Below are 15,920 nucleotides of genomic sequence, written 5' to 3'. Positions count from 1 at the left end.
GGTGAGACCTTCATATTCTCCAATGTTTTCAGGAATGCTGAGGGGGGGGGGGGGCTGACACAAGATGGGTGATCTGTAGCAGGCTACAAACTGAAAAGCAGTTTTACCAAATGTTAGTTGCACATGTATGGTTTCCGTTGCCTTGTGCAGTGCCACTAACCTGGAGGTGTGTGTATCCTTGATGAAAATGGATACTCCCCCACCTTTAGTATTTCGGTCTGAGTTCTGGGGCCGAAAAGAATGGTATGAGTTGAATCCTGGTAGTGCTGGGGTGCACTCTGTGGCCTTGAACCAGGTTTCTGTTACTGCACAGATATCGATTTTCTCCATACTGAGGAGTGCCTCGAGTGTGTGCATCTTGAGGTTTAGACTTCTGGCGTTGAGTAGCATTACCCTTAGTTTTTTTGTTTCTGGTATTGACTATGGAGGTGGGTTTGTCTTTTGAGCCTTGCCTAAAAAAGGCACTATGGGGGTGGCAAGAGCCTTAGCCAGTATTCGAAAGCCTAGGGGTGACAGGTGCAACATGGCTTGTCGAGCATGTCATCCCAGGCTGACAGACACTGGATCCCCTTTGAATGACACCAATAGCTTAGCCAATTGTTAAAATTTATCATTTTGTCTTTATACTGTGGCATCATTCTTGGTGAGAGCAATATGCTACTCAGGGTCAGGGACATACCAGCCTGGGCTACATGATCAGAGAGCTCCTCTATGTCTCTTTTCATGTAGTGTAGGGAGGTACATCTCAGGTCAGTCACATCAACATGGACAATGACAGAGTCATATTTGTACCTGCTGTGGCGTGACCTGGGTGCTTGTGTTATGTGGCGGATCCTGGAACCCAACAGGCAGCTTACAGTGACCTTCTCCTTGTTCAGTCTGGAGAGTGGGACGTCAGTGTGCCTGACAATAGAGTCTCCAATTACTAGTGTATTAGGTGTGTGGCACACTGACTTTGTGAAGTGTGTTCTATCTGTGAGCCAATTTTCAACCCACCTAGTGATATAGGGGTTGATGCCTAATTTGGTGAGTTTATCAATAATTCCCGAGTGAGGAATGGTATCAAAGGCCTTGGCCAGATTGAGGTAGGCAGTTTGCACTGCCTTATCTTCATCCAAAGCCACGGTGACTGACTTAATGAAGTCAATCAAGTTGAACAGGCATGATCTTTCTTTCACAAAGTCAAATTGCATGGGGTCTAGAATTTGGAGATTTCCTATATCTTTGTTAATTAGGTCCATGATGATGCACGTCATAGCTTTACATATTAGACTCGTCAGGCTAATGAGGTGATAATTCCCTGGGTCTATAGTTGCTCCCCCTTTCTGGAGTGCGATGGCTGTAGCAGTGCACCATTTGGTAGATAAAAGGCCTGAGGTGAGGCTGTGACTGAACAGTGCACATAGATGTGGTGCCAGTTCACTTTGTAGTTCATGTAGAACACAGCCAGGGATATTACTGGGTCCCATGGAAGCTGTATTCTTGGCTTTGGACAATGCAGCATTAACCTGTGCTGCAGTAATGCTGGGTGCCAGGCATTCTTCGTGATTGGTCCTAAAGTCGGCACTGAATCTGTTGGTCAGAATGTTGGCAATATTTCTTGGCTCAGTATACAAGGTCCATACCATCAAATGCTTTAATAAAACAACAAAGCTTTCAGATAAAAAGTATTGTTCTTCAGTGTCTTACATACAAAAGCCAAAAAAAATGCATTTTTAAATATAATCTAATTACAACACATGGCATAGTAAACATATCAATAGCATCAGTTAAAATCAACAATTAGTCTTCTTAAAAAGGCAATCAACCATAGAGGATGTATACATTCAAACATATTGAAAAATACATATATATAAAACATACATGTAGCAAAAACTATTAACTGCATCACCATGATCAGTTTCTTCTATGTGTTGGGCCAGAGAGTTAGTTAATACCTTCCTGCGTATCTCAGACCTGTGTTCTATTATCCTGTCTTTTAACCTTCTCATTGATTTTCCAACATAAAAACTTAAACATCTGTTAAATGTAGCAAGGTATATGATAGATGATGTATTACATGTTGCAGTACAATGGAAGGTATATTTCCTACCACTGACAGGGTGCATAAACTCCATTGATTGGTTTATACTCGAGCAACATGAACAGTTATGACAAGTTCCCCTCCTATTAAACACAGGAGCAGGTTTATTATGTAAGGAAAAGTCCTTATAACATAACAGCTTCTTCAAATTATCGCAGTTATGATAAGTAAATAAAGGTTTCTCTGGAAGCCATTTCTTTTGGTCAGGTATGGCCTTTAGGATATCCCAGTTATTTCTAATAACATACTCTATTGTCTCATTAGCCCTACTAAAGGTTATTAAATATCTTAAAGGCTGTGAAGGAATTGAATTCATAACACTAAGGTTAACATGCCCCTGAGAAGAAAAATCAGGTTAAGCCCTTAGTTGTAAAACGTCATTTCTAGCCAGTTCTATTTTATTTATATTGTAACCCCTTTCTAAAAAATTATCAGTCATTTCTTGCATCTGCAATTCACAGACATCTAGTTTAGTGTTTAGCCTGCTAGCTTGCAGATAGTGACTCTTAAGGACACTTTTAAAAGTTCTTTTTGCATGCATACTGTTCTTATGCAGGTATTTATGTACTTGCACCTCCTTCTTATGTCTCTAAACCAGACTCTGTTACTTGTAACCCTACATCTAAAAACATCAAAGAAGTTTCAGAGAAAGTAATTTCAAACTTTAAGAATTCAACAGTACCATTTAAATAGCTAAAGAAATCCTGCAAATCTATAACATTTCCAGTCCAGACCAAAAAAATATCATCCACAAAACGTTTATAAAATAAAATATTTGTGGCATACAAGTTAGTTTCACCATACACGTACATTTTCTCCCATTGGCCCAGAGTTAAATTTGCGTAAGTGTTGGCTACAGCAGTGCCCATGGCCGTTCCTGATATCTGATGATATTCCTGCTTATTAAAGGTAAAAATATTATTTTCCAAACCTAGTTCTAAAACTTCACAGATAGTTTCAATGCATCTAGTAGAAAGGGAACCATATTCCTATAAGATCTCCCTTATACAGTCAATTCCATATATATTAGGAATGACTGTAAAAACAGATTTTATATCCAGTGTTACCAGAACAAAACGGACATGGGCATTTGCTATCATATCAACCATGTAACTGGGTTAGGAAGTTACCAGTGTCTTTAATGTAGCTAGGTATATGCCTCAAATAACCCTTTAACACATCCTGTAGATATACAGATATGGGCTCCATCATCCATCCCCTCCCCGAGACTATTGGTCTCATTGGAGGTTTCGCTAAAGATTTATGTATTTTAGGGAGTCCATAAAGTACAGGAATGGCTGGGCATGGTACACTTAAGAAGTGGAAGGTGTCAATGTCTATATCACCCATCACCTGTAAGTCATAGATAGACATATTTATCTATGTATCTATTTTTTTATTACCAACTGGTTTAAAAGTCTGTCTGTCTAATAACAAACCAGTCATAGATTGGAAATAGTCCTCTATATCCATTAATACAATGGCACCCCCTTATCTGCTTCTTTTATAATTACTTAATTATTATTTTGCAGAGATTTCAATGCTTCAGATTCTTCAGCAGTTAAGTTATACATTTATTTCAAACTTTTTTTACTATAGAGATCACAAATTTTTCACATATGTTATTAAACACATTAATAACAGGATCACTAACAGGAATAAAGGTGCTACTTCTTTTAAGATGACCGTTAATAGAACTACCATTATCCTTAAAAATATTTTTCAGGTTTAGTCTCCTTGAAAACAAGTTCAAGTCTGTAATTGTATTAACCAAATCATTCATCCCAGCAGGTACAAACTTAATGACATCTCTGCCTTAGAAAGTTCATATTTAGATAGATTTATAACTAAAGCACGGTTTGATAACTTTCCAGAAGTTTTGTTTATCAGAAGTTGTTCCTACCTGACTATTTTGTATAGTATTATGTAGATTCACAGTTATCACTTGGGTATTAACACATTCCAGTTGTTCGTTATACTGACTAAAGTCATTTATATCAGAGCCTGTTGCCACACAACCATTATCAGACAGTCCTATTGCTGAGGGGCCTCTCAATTACCGTACACATTCATTTACACCATTAGAAGTATTTAAATCAAATTCATGGTTAGATAGATTTACAACTAAAGGACGGTTGGGTAATTTTCCAAAAGTTCCTTTATTAGAGGTTGATCCTGTCTGACTATTTTGTACAATAGTAGGCAGATTCACAGTTTGCACGGGGTTATTAATACATTCCAGTTGTTCATTATATTGGCTAAAGTCATTCACATCAGAGCCTGTTGCCATACAACCATTACTAGAATATTCTACAGCTGAGGGGCCTTTCAGTGACTCTGTACATTTACTTATACCATTAGAAGTATTTAAATCAAGTTCTAGTGGCATATTAACACATTTAATTGCTCATTGTATTGATTTAAATCATTTCCATCAGAACCTGCTGCCACATAACCATTCTCAAACAAATCTACAGCCAAAGGACCTTTCGGTGACCCTACACATTCATTCACATCATTAAAAGTATTTAAACCAAGGTCTACTGCCATTTAGCAAGTTTGGCGAGCGTTTTGCAAAATCTTATTCAAGACACAATCTGAAGATCAAATACATATATCTACACATTTCAATGATTCATTAAATAAACCATTTACTGTTTCTTGACAATTATTAAATGGTTCTCAAGTCAAACAGCATTCCGCCAAGGTATTGTGCCCACTCGGACAGTCAGAAGTATTTTTACAATTAGAACATTTCCATCATAATTTGTTGTCATAAAACAATTGTTCAATTGGGCGGCCATGGTGGTGCAGCGGTTAGCATTGCGGCCTCACAGCAAAAGGTTCTCCGGTTCGATTCTTGGCTGGGGTGCCTTCTGTTCGGAGTCTGCATGTCCTCCCTGTGGTCACATGGGTTTCCTCCGGGTGCTCCAGTTTCCTCCCACATCCCAAAGACATGCAGTAGGTGGATTGGACACTAAATTGGCCCTAGGTGTGAGTGTGTGCCTTCTGTGGAAGGTTGGGCGCTGGGCTGGCAACTTGAAACTGTAAAACTCCACTGCCAATCATAAGCAGACAGATGATCCACTGTGGCAACCCCTAACTGGGAAAAAGCTGAAAGAAGAAGAAGAAAACAATTGTTCAATGAGTTCTGAATTAAACAGCTTTCTGCCAAAGATTTTTGTCCATTTAAGCAGTCAGAAGCATTTTTAATATAACTTACTGTTGCTCCAGAGCTCTGCTTCTCATCGTTGGGCCATTCCTTACCCTCCCTCGAGATTTCGGCTGCTATCTCAATGTACCTTGTTCTTGGACAACTAACTTTTCTGGCAGATGCACTCTGATACCCTAGTTGGTCTCTAAAAAAAAGTTTGAGGCCATACTCCTATTCTGCATATTCTCCTTTACTGCAGTTGGATGCACATCTGTTGTAGATCTCGGCTGAAGCTCACTAGATTGCGATGATGTCGTATGCGTGTCTGTGATATCTCTGCTGATTTCCGATTGGTCATTGGGTGGCAGGGTCTCATCTCCTGCTTCAGATTGCTGTCGATTGGTTAAGAGCTCAAACTCATCCAGTTCATACATTGAGCCTCGTAAATTTTTAAAGGGGATAGACTTATTTTTATCATTTAAGGAACATTTCGGCCAAGAGAAAATATGACTGTTGTTAAAGTCATTAATGTCATGCTGAAGTTTCTTCCTTTTAGTAGACTCTAACTGTTTATCATATGCATCCAGTCTTCCTATCATAGTGTCATACAGTGAAATATTTTCATTAAAAGCTGTTGAATTGACTAACTGCTTTTCTAGTGCACTTATCTCTGTGCATAGTTCATTCTCCTTTGGTGAAAAAAAAAAGTCATTCATAAGATGCATATACTCCAGACTTAGTTTTATATTTAATTCCTGCCACTTTTTAGTAGCTCAGGATAGGTATTGCCATGAGGGCATATTCAACATTTGCAACCCTTGTGGCACAATACCCAAGTCAAGATAAGCAGTAAAACTAAAATGCTGCCATTGCAGCCTTTTAAAACTCTTGACCTTATACTCTAGAGTCTGAATCATAGTATGAAAATCATTTTTTTCTGGTCTCATCTCTTTATGACTTACTTTCTTATTGGCCATAAAGTTAACACGTTCCAACAGTGGGTTCCCCCTCAATAGAAGACCATTCAACGAACGAGTTGTAGAATCATTCTCTAAGGTAACAGACTGTGTCATGATAGAAGTAGTAATGATGTCCACTACTCCACCAAAATAATGCAGCAACAAGCCCAGAAGAAAGGTGAACTAGTAGTGAAGTGGAAAATTACAAACCAAAAGCAGCTTTAAGCAAGACAAAGTAGTACTCCACACTGTCAAATGCTTTAATAAAAAGAGAAAACTTTCAGATAAAACTATCCTTCTTCAGTGTCTTACATACAAAAGCCATAAAAACAGCATTTTTAAATATAATCTAATTACATCACATTACACAGCAAACCTATCAATAGCATCAATTAAAATCAACAATCAGTCTTCTTAAAAAGGCAAACAACCATAGAGGATGTCTACATCCAAACATATTGAAAAATACATATATAGAAAATATATATGTAACAAAAAACTATTTTTTCCTCATCTGAGCATGTTGAGTTGGACCTTGATAGATTCCAGGGTGCTTAGGAACATGGACTGAGAGTCTAGGGACATGGTTTGGACCTATAGCAGGCTATGACCTGGATCGCCATCTTACCCAATGTTAGTTGTGCCTGAAGTATCTCAGATGTGTTATGCTGGGCTACTAGTCTGGAGGTGTGTATATCCTTTATGAATATGGAGACACCACCACCTTTGGAGCTACAATCCATGTTTCGGGGCCGAAAGGTGTGGAATGAGTTATAGCCTGGTAGCACAAGGGTGCTTTCTGCCGCTTTAAACCAGGTCTCCATTACAGCACAAATGTTGATGTTCTCCATTTTGAGGAGTGCTTCAATTGAGTGCATCTTGAGATTTAGACTTCTAACATTGTGCAGCATGACCCTCAGATTGCATTTATTTATAGCTGTTACAGTGGTAATTTGGCCTTTGGAACACCACCTAAAAAGGCACTATTATGGGTGGCAAGAGCCTTAGCCAGTACCTGGAAACCCAGGGGTGACAGATGCAGGCCATCTCTGGCAAAGCATCAAGGTCTGTCAGTCATGTCGTCCCAAGCAAACAGATACTGGATCCACCTTAGAATGACAACAGAAACTTAGCCAGTTGTTGAAGTCAATCATTTTTTGTTTGTACTGCGTTATCATTCAGGGTGACAATAGAATACCGCTCAGGACTAGGGTCATACTGGCCTGGGCCACATAATCCGAGAGCTCCCCCATGTCGCTTTTCATGTAGTCCAGGGAGGTGCATATCTGGTCATTCACATCCACATGAACTATGACAGAGTCATACTTGTACTTGTTGTGGAGTGACCTGAGTGCAAGTGTTATGTGTCAGATTCTGCCACCTGATAGACAGCTGACTGTTACCCTCTCCTTATTCAACCTAGTGAGTGGGACATCTTTGTGCCTCACTATTGAGTCACCTATGATTAGTGTATTGGCCTTAGGGGCTTTGGTTGAGGGGAACACTGTGGAGGTGAGCTATGTGTCCTGTGGTTTGTGCTGTGTTGTGGTGGTCGAGTGCATTTCTGTCTTGGCGGTCCCTGCTGTTTGGGTAAATTTCTACTGAGAGCCTCCACAAAGGTGGGTGTGTGGTTTGTGTTTTTATGTGAGAGATGTGATGATGGATGTTCTGGAGGGCTATGTGTTCCATGTGGTGTGGTGCAGGTGTTAAACTCCTCTTGACCAGCTAGTCCATTCTTGGCTGGAGTGTGCATAGCTTCTAATTTGGCGATATAAGTGCATCTCTCACAAGTCTGAGTGTTGGGAGGTAAGATGAGAGTGTTGTCTGTGTACATGAGGCAGTTGCTATACTGCCTCAGAATGCCCAAGTGCACTAGATTAATAGGAGAAAGCACAGGGAACTGCCCTTTAATCATGCCAGGAGGGGTGGTCATAACTACTAAGTACTGGAGGTATTTCCGTGAAGAACAACAGTGCTGATGGCACTTAGGTGTGCTACAATAGTTGCTACAAAAACATGTTGAAGTGCAAAGTGATTAAGCTATTTGAGGTGCAAGAGAGAAATAACTAACAAGATTCAAGGGAAAAACTGAGAGCAGACTTTCTGGCACCAGTAATAGTTTATCTCAGCTCAGCGCTGCTAGGCAGAGCTTAAACAAGTGTAAACCCATGCAAACGCAGACTTTTAAACCAGAAAGTTGAAAAGGATGGAAAAATTACCCAAACGGCCAAAACTACAATTTCTGGGCTAGAAACCACTCCTCTTGTGGTAGATAGGCTACCTAGTGCTTACCACTCCCGCTGATACTGGATACAGCAAATCTGTATCTGGATTAGACTAGTTACAGGAAAGGTGGGAAACAAGTGCAAATGCAGGCTTTTAAACCAGAAAGTTGAAAGGGATGGAAAAACTGCCCAAACGGCCAATAAACTACAATTTCTGGGCCAGAAACCACTCCTCTTGTGGAAGCTAGGCTACCTATTGCTTACCAACTCCCACTGATAAGCTAGAAGTCTTCCCTCCAGCAGAGACAGGCTTGGGGGGGACTCAGAAGCTTACAAACAGTCCTGGATACAGCAAATCTGTATATGGACTAAAATGGTTACAGGAAAGGCAGGAAACTAGCTTAAAACTTTTTTTTTTTTACAGAAAAGCAGCTAAACAGTAGTAAAAACAATTCAGATACAGTGCAAGCTAGCTCACTTGAGTGTGTAGCAATATTAAAGCAAATACAGTTTAAATAAATTGAATTAAATAAAAAATGACTAAAAACAAGTGCAGAAAGCAGTAAATTAGGAAAAAATCAAAATGGAGGCACTTAGAGCATCTCTTTCCCCTTCCTGATGCTCTTGCAGTCTACCGCAGACCAAAACTGGATCCACAGAGCTTAAACAAGTGCAAACCCATGCAAACATGGGCTTTTAAATCGGAAAGTTGAAAGGGATGGAGAAACTGCACAAATGACCAATAAACTATAATTTCTGAGCCAGAAACCTCTCCTCTTGTGGTAGATAGACTACCTAGTGCTTACCACTTCCACTGATAAGCTAGAAGGCTTCCCTGCAACACAGAAAGGCTTGGAGGCTCAGAAGCTTACAAGCAGTCCTGGATACAGCAAATCTGTATCTGGGCTAGACTAGTTACAGGAAAGGCAGGGAAACAAGAGCAAATGTGGGCTTTTATACCAGAAAGTTGAAAGGGATAGAAAAACTGCCCAAACGGCCAATAAACTACAATTTCTGGGCCAGAAAACATTCATCTTGTGGTAGATAGGCTACCTAGTGCTTACAACTCCCACTCCCACTGATAAGCTAGAAGGCTTCCCTCTAACACAGAAAGGCTTGGGGGTGCTCAGAAGCTTACAAACAGTCCTGGATATAGAAAAGCTGTAACTGGACTACACTAGTAACAGGAAATGCGGGAAACAAGTTTAGAACTTTTTTTTTTTTGGTAGTAAAAGTGTTTGAACTGCTAATATTTTGGCTTGAAGTGATATTGATGGATTTATTTTATAAAAGATATCAAGTTTTACTTAGTTTTAGCTATTGCTAAGTTAGCATACTTTTGAAATGTAAGTTGATGGTCTATAATTATGATTAGCTGTTTTACATGGGTAAACTATTCAATATTTGTTTGTTTGCTTTTTGTTATGGTTATTTGCAGATTGTCTTTTTGAGACTGATTATGGCTAAATGCCATGATTTTGTTTTGTTTGATAGGGAAGGGAGTTGATATATGTGATGAAACTGTGAGCAACATTAAAAGTTTTGAGAAGGAGTCATGCGTGTTTCTAGCTCTGTGAGAGAGAAAGAAGCATATATGAAGGTCATGTTATGTAAGTTAAGCACCTAATGAATTGCTATTAAAAGCACTGTTGCCTAAACAGAGACAACTGCTTCTCTTAATGAGATTTTCAAGATCAAGAGTGCAAACTGTTGGGAATAGCACAAGCAGACATTGTAGGCTTACTTTTGGACTATCAACTCACGTGTGGAGTACTAGAAACTGTGGATTTATTTGAGCACTACCAGTTCACATGTGGATTCTCTCAGAAGTCTAAGTTGTAAAACCACAAATGAGTTTCCAATGAAAAACACTGGCTACACTTGTAGGGAATGTGGGCATCGTTGGTTAAATATACCAAACTGCATCCCACTTTTGTTTCTGCATTACTGAGTGCAAGTGCTAATACACTGTGAGTTAAATTCTCCATTTCAAAGCAGAAAAACTGCTGCAATCTGTGTTTTACGGGACTCAAAGAGACACAGAGAGAAACAGAACTGATCAGTTGCTTGATGAATTAGTTGTTACCCTTTTATCAAACAAAATTTGAGAAGTTTGTGGGGACTCTAGTACTTGGCAATACAAATATGGTCAGTATATTTGTGCTCTTCATGAGAGGAAGCTGGCTGCACATGTGAGTACCATAGTTATTAAAAACACATGATTAGTCTCCAGGAACAGAAGACTTTACTAGCCTCTGTACTGGCCAACTCCTTACTAAAGAGCTAAGTACAGATGCTAATGTTTTTGGTACTGTTTTTGAAAGTTATGGCACCAAAGTGACTTGAGGTCTGTCTGAGCTAAAATGTTACCTTCACAGCTGAAACATAAAATGCTCATGGCTTGTAAAGTTGTGGAAGGGACTGACTGTGTGGACTATCATAAGCCAAAAAATAACTATTTTCTATGGCTAGTGGGTCTTTTGAAACAAGATTTGAAATCTCAATCATATAAAACTTCAAGTCTGATTTAAAATATGTTTTAAACTTATTTGAGTCTGAAGTGATATTCTAGTAGCTAATAAATTCAGAAGGGTACTTCCAATGAATTTATATAAGTAGGTTTCAAAGTGATCGTAATAGTGCTGATACACTGGTAGTGTTAATTCTAACTAATGAAGCAGTGTGTATAATTAATTACACAGTCCTACCCTATGATTAAGAATGCACAAATGTTGGGGATTACCCGGAAATTGAAAGCAAATGAAATAGTGTGTTCATGATGTAAGGTGAGGGAGCACATTGGAATAAACTGTTTATTTTTGAATGCTATGAGATTCTGGGAGTGTGGATACAATTAATAAAAAGGTTATATCTACAAACATAAAACAAATGAGCATTTAAGCAACAAACTCTCAGCATTTAAGCAGAATGAACTCTACAGTTCCCTACAAAATGGAGTCTATAGGACTGCAAACAGTTTCCCTTAGCATTTAAGCAGATTGAACGCTACAGTTCCCTACAAAATGGTGTCTACAGGACTGCAAACAGTTTCTCTCAGCATTTAAGCAGAGTAGGTTGCACACAAAAAGCATTTGTTAAGCTTTCACTTACAGTGCTGTGTAATTAAGCAGGTCACCATTTTGGTCAGCCATAGGGCTCTTTTTCTGCTTGAGTGTTTGCCTCCTTCCCCTGTAACTTAAGTAAACTGACTCTTACATTAAGAACTATAATACTTACCTTATAACTTTAGGACACCTTAGGAAACCTTGTAAACTGCAATAGCCTGACATTTGCACAAGTAATCCTTGTAAAAATTCCCAAAATTGTATACTGTTGGTCTGTCTTTCCTGCTAAACATAAGTGAAATTACAGTGCTGAGTGCAAGTAACATTAAAATTAAAGTACTGAGTGCAAATAACATTATAGTGCTGAGTGCAGATTTTAGGCCTACATTCAACTTACCTCTGGTGTGGTGTATTGAGTCAATCAGGGTGTTCCCTGTAACCTTTCCTGCTGTCTTCTCTTTTCCCCCACCCCCCTCTTTCCTCAAACAGGTTAAACTGCTACAATTCAGTACAGGCATCATTTTCCAATCTAGGTGCTTAGGATTTCCCTCTCTCTTTCCCCCTTGGCTGACCTGGTGTGACTTTGTGTAAGTTTCTTCATTGTATGGATCTTTTACTGTTTTTTGTGTAACTGAATGACCTGCTGCTAAATTCTGATTCTGCACAGACTGCTCTATTTTTTTCCAGAGGCTCTATAAGTAGCTAGTGACTTTACTGAATTTCTGTGGTAATATTTGTGTTTAAACTGAACCTGTACCTAGAGAAAGTGTATAATCAGAGCTCCTACTTGCTGCATGTGTTTTTAATGTTTAAATTGCACACACACATTGAAGAAGTGCTTTTATGACTTGAATAACTTGGGCTAGCTATACCTGAAGCGCTTTTACTGGCATTTTCCAGTTGTACAATTGTGAACAATTAATTTAGTTTTTTTGGTATATCTTTAAAATCTGGCAAGTGTTTATTTACTGCATTGCTCTCTTGCTTAGGTTTCTTAGCTTTAAATCTGAGTTCATTCTGAAGTATGCTACTTTACCCCCCACCATCAAACCTTTCTGAATGTATTATTATAAAATAACTGCCTGTTATTGCCTTCATGCTTACCCTAGAATCTCTGCTTTTCTCTTTTCCTAGTTGAACTCTACAGTTCCCTACAAAACAGAGTCTACAGGACTGAAAACAGTTTCTCTCAGCATTTAAGCATAGTAGGTTGCACACAAAAAGCATTTGTTAAGCTTTCACTTACAGTGCTGTGTAATTAAGTAGGTTGTCATATTGGTCAGCCATAGGGCTCTTTTTCTACTTGAGTGTTTGCCTCCTTCCCCTGTAACTTAAGTAAACTGACTCTTACATTAAGAACTATAATAGTTACCTTATAGCTTTAGGACACCTTAGGAAACCTTGTAAACTGCAATAGCCCCGCTACATTTGCCCTCGCTGCGCTCGGGCTCTCTTCGCTCCCCTCCCTGCCCCCAATTCCCTCCCACCCCCAGTACCTCTAAATTTATAGTACTATAGCCACTCCCCCACTTTCTAGATCCGATCTGCTTTCATCTGGGATAATTCCTCCTACCCCCATTCTTCTGGTTACATTTCAATAGCACCTATTAGCTTTCATCTGGCATTCTCCCACCCCCTTCCAGTACCTTTACCTCACCACTCTATCTTCTGGTGTTGCACCACCAAGTAAAATAGTTCCTTAACTCACTAGCTGAATCACAGATAATGATATACTCCTCTTTACTAGCTCTCTTCTTCGCACCATACCTCCTTACCTTATATGAAAACCAGTTTCTCATGGGATTTCTGGTCCCAAAAGGCCATACTATCACCCCAGTTGTAAATCCTCCCACCTTCAACCATACTTACAGTACCAGGTCCTATCCAACATCTTGTTCAGTCTATCATCATCTCAACCCCAGGCACATTAGCTCTAGATCCAAACACTACCACAAACTAATAAACAAATTCCTGAAGTTCATCACCAAGTATAGACTTAACCTAATACTTGGTGGTGATATTCACCCCAACCCTGCCCTACCCACTTCAGATACATATACCCCCTCTACTTGCAATCTAAGCTACAAACCTACAATTAATAGGCCAATTATCTCTTTCCTAGCCTGTCATCTCAATATTAGAAGCATTAATAACAAGGTACATGAATTGCATGCACTTCTGGATGTCCACTCCCCTGAGATTCTCTGTTTATCTGAAACTTAGTTAAAACCTAACACTACAGACAATGAAGTGTTACCACCTGGGTGCAACATACACAGGCTGGATCGTGCTTCGTGAAAGGGGGGTGGGGTAGCTGTAGTCTATAAATCTGAGTTGAATGTCACCATAGATGTAATACGGCCACCTCAGATTAATAACTCGGAGATTCTTACCACCAAATTGCAACTTAATAAAAATAAATGCATTAATATCATCTGTATGTACATACCCCCAGGTAACAATATATCTACACTTGAAGATATCCTGCACTGGTTATCATGTCACTACCCCCAAGAAACCCTACTACGTGGAGACTTTAATATAGACTGGGGCACCTGTTCCTCAGAATCCCCAACCACCCATATTAACCTGCATGCATTTACACAAATCATATCCACCCCTACCAGGATAGGTAAACCCAACCAAAAAGAAAGCATTCTTGACTGGGTACTCATAAACAGTCACCCCCAACTGTACACCTCTGGTACCCTCCCTGATGGCCTAAGCGATCACCTTCTCACATATGTAATTAAGCACAAAGGCATTAATTCCCAACAACCCTTACTCAGAAAGGTTAGAAACAATATAAACTTTGACCCTGCCAAATTTCAACAAGAACTAAACTCATGTAATTGGTCTCTTCTAAAACACCTCCCCTTAGAGGAAGCAGTAGCATACTTTAACAACAAATTCCTTGAGATCCTTGATTTGCATGCACCTGTTCGTTCAAAGAGAACAAAGGCAAAAACTGCGCCATGGCTTTCTAAAGAGTCTAAACTCAAAATTACCCTTAGAAACAAAGCATGGGCTTTATGGCGATCTTCTAAAGAACCCCAAGATCACATTAAATACAGGCAATCCAGGAACGAAACAAAAAATCCATTTTACAAGACAAAAAACAATACTACTGCAATTTACAAACAGTAAATCAAAATAACCCTCAGAAGTTTTGGGCAGGTTTAAATAATCTACTACATCCTGGACAAACTTCAACCCCAATCCCTGTTGCTACTATTGATAAAACCCTGAAGATGTTTCTGACAGTTTTAACCAATTCTTTACTGAGACAATTCAAGCCCTAGCTAGCCAACTGCCTCCTAGCTCCCCTGGTCCTGAAAGTAGCATCTCTAGAAACCTACTCACATTCAGCTTCCAACCAGTCGCCACTTCACTTATCCGTACCTTGATCAAAAAATTAAAACCTACTACACTTTCTGCTGATCAACTCCCTGCCGAGTACCTACAAAAATCAGCTGATGCTATTGCTTACCCCATCTCAATACTAATCAATCGAACCATAGTAGAAGCTAAAATTCCCACCATCTGGAAAACATCCTATGTAATCCCACTTCACAAAGGAGGCAGCTCTACTGAATTCTCCAATTATAGGCCAATAGCTATACTCTCTCCACTTGCAAATATTATGGAAAAATGTATTCATAGACAACTCATGCACCACCTAATCCAGAACCACCTTATGGCAGACACTCAGCATGGCTTCTGTCCTCATCACAGCACTACTTCAGCCCTCCTAGCCTTTACCAACACCATAAACCATAATCGCAACAATAATTATATATCCTCAGCCCTCTTCTTGGATCTTTCCAAGGCATTCGATATGGTTGATCACCAACTTTTAATCCACACCCTGCAAACATTCTGTCTAGATACTAGAGCCCTTCAATGGTTTCAATCCTACCTGAATGGTCGACAGCAGGCTGTCCTCTGGTAGAACAAACTCTGTAACCTTCTACCTAACACCCCTGGAGTACCACAAGGCTCTATACTAGGGCTCTTGCTGTTCTCCATCATCATTAATGACCTTTATACCGTCATCCCAAAAGTCAACTGTATCCAATATGTTGATGACTCTACTCTGATTAGCTCAGCCACATCTCCAATAGAGTTATGGTCAGCTACCCAGACCACCTTTATTACAATGGAAAACTGGCTTTCTGAACATTGTCTGATCCTAAATCCCAAAAAAACTAAAATGATGTTATATTCACCAACACGTAGGTCTACCGCTTTCACCTTTACCATAAATTCAAATGGTGGCACAATAATCTCCCCTGGCCCCTCTACAAAATTATTAGGTGTCATCCTAGATAATAATCTAAAATTCAACCAACATGTTAACCAACTATCAAAACCATCAATAAAAAACTAGGGTCAGTTTACAGAATAAAAGCCTTCCTAACCCCTCCAGCTAAA

The sequence above is a fragment of the Protopterus annectens genome, chromosome 10.part0 (assembly GCF_019279795.1).
Source record: "Protopterus annectens isolate FY-2018-M chromosome 10.part0, PAN1.0, whole genome shotgun sequence".
Classification (NCBI taxonomy): domain Eukaryota; kingdom Metazoa; phylum Chordata; order Ceratodontiformes; family Protopteridae; genus Protopterus; species Protopterus annectens.
The sequence above is the reverse complement of the archived record's forward strand: the minus strand, read 5'-3'. Positions refer to the sequence as shown.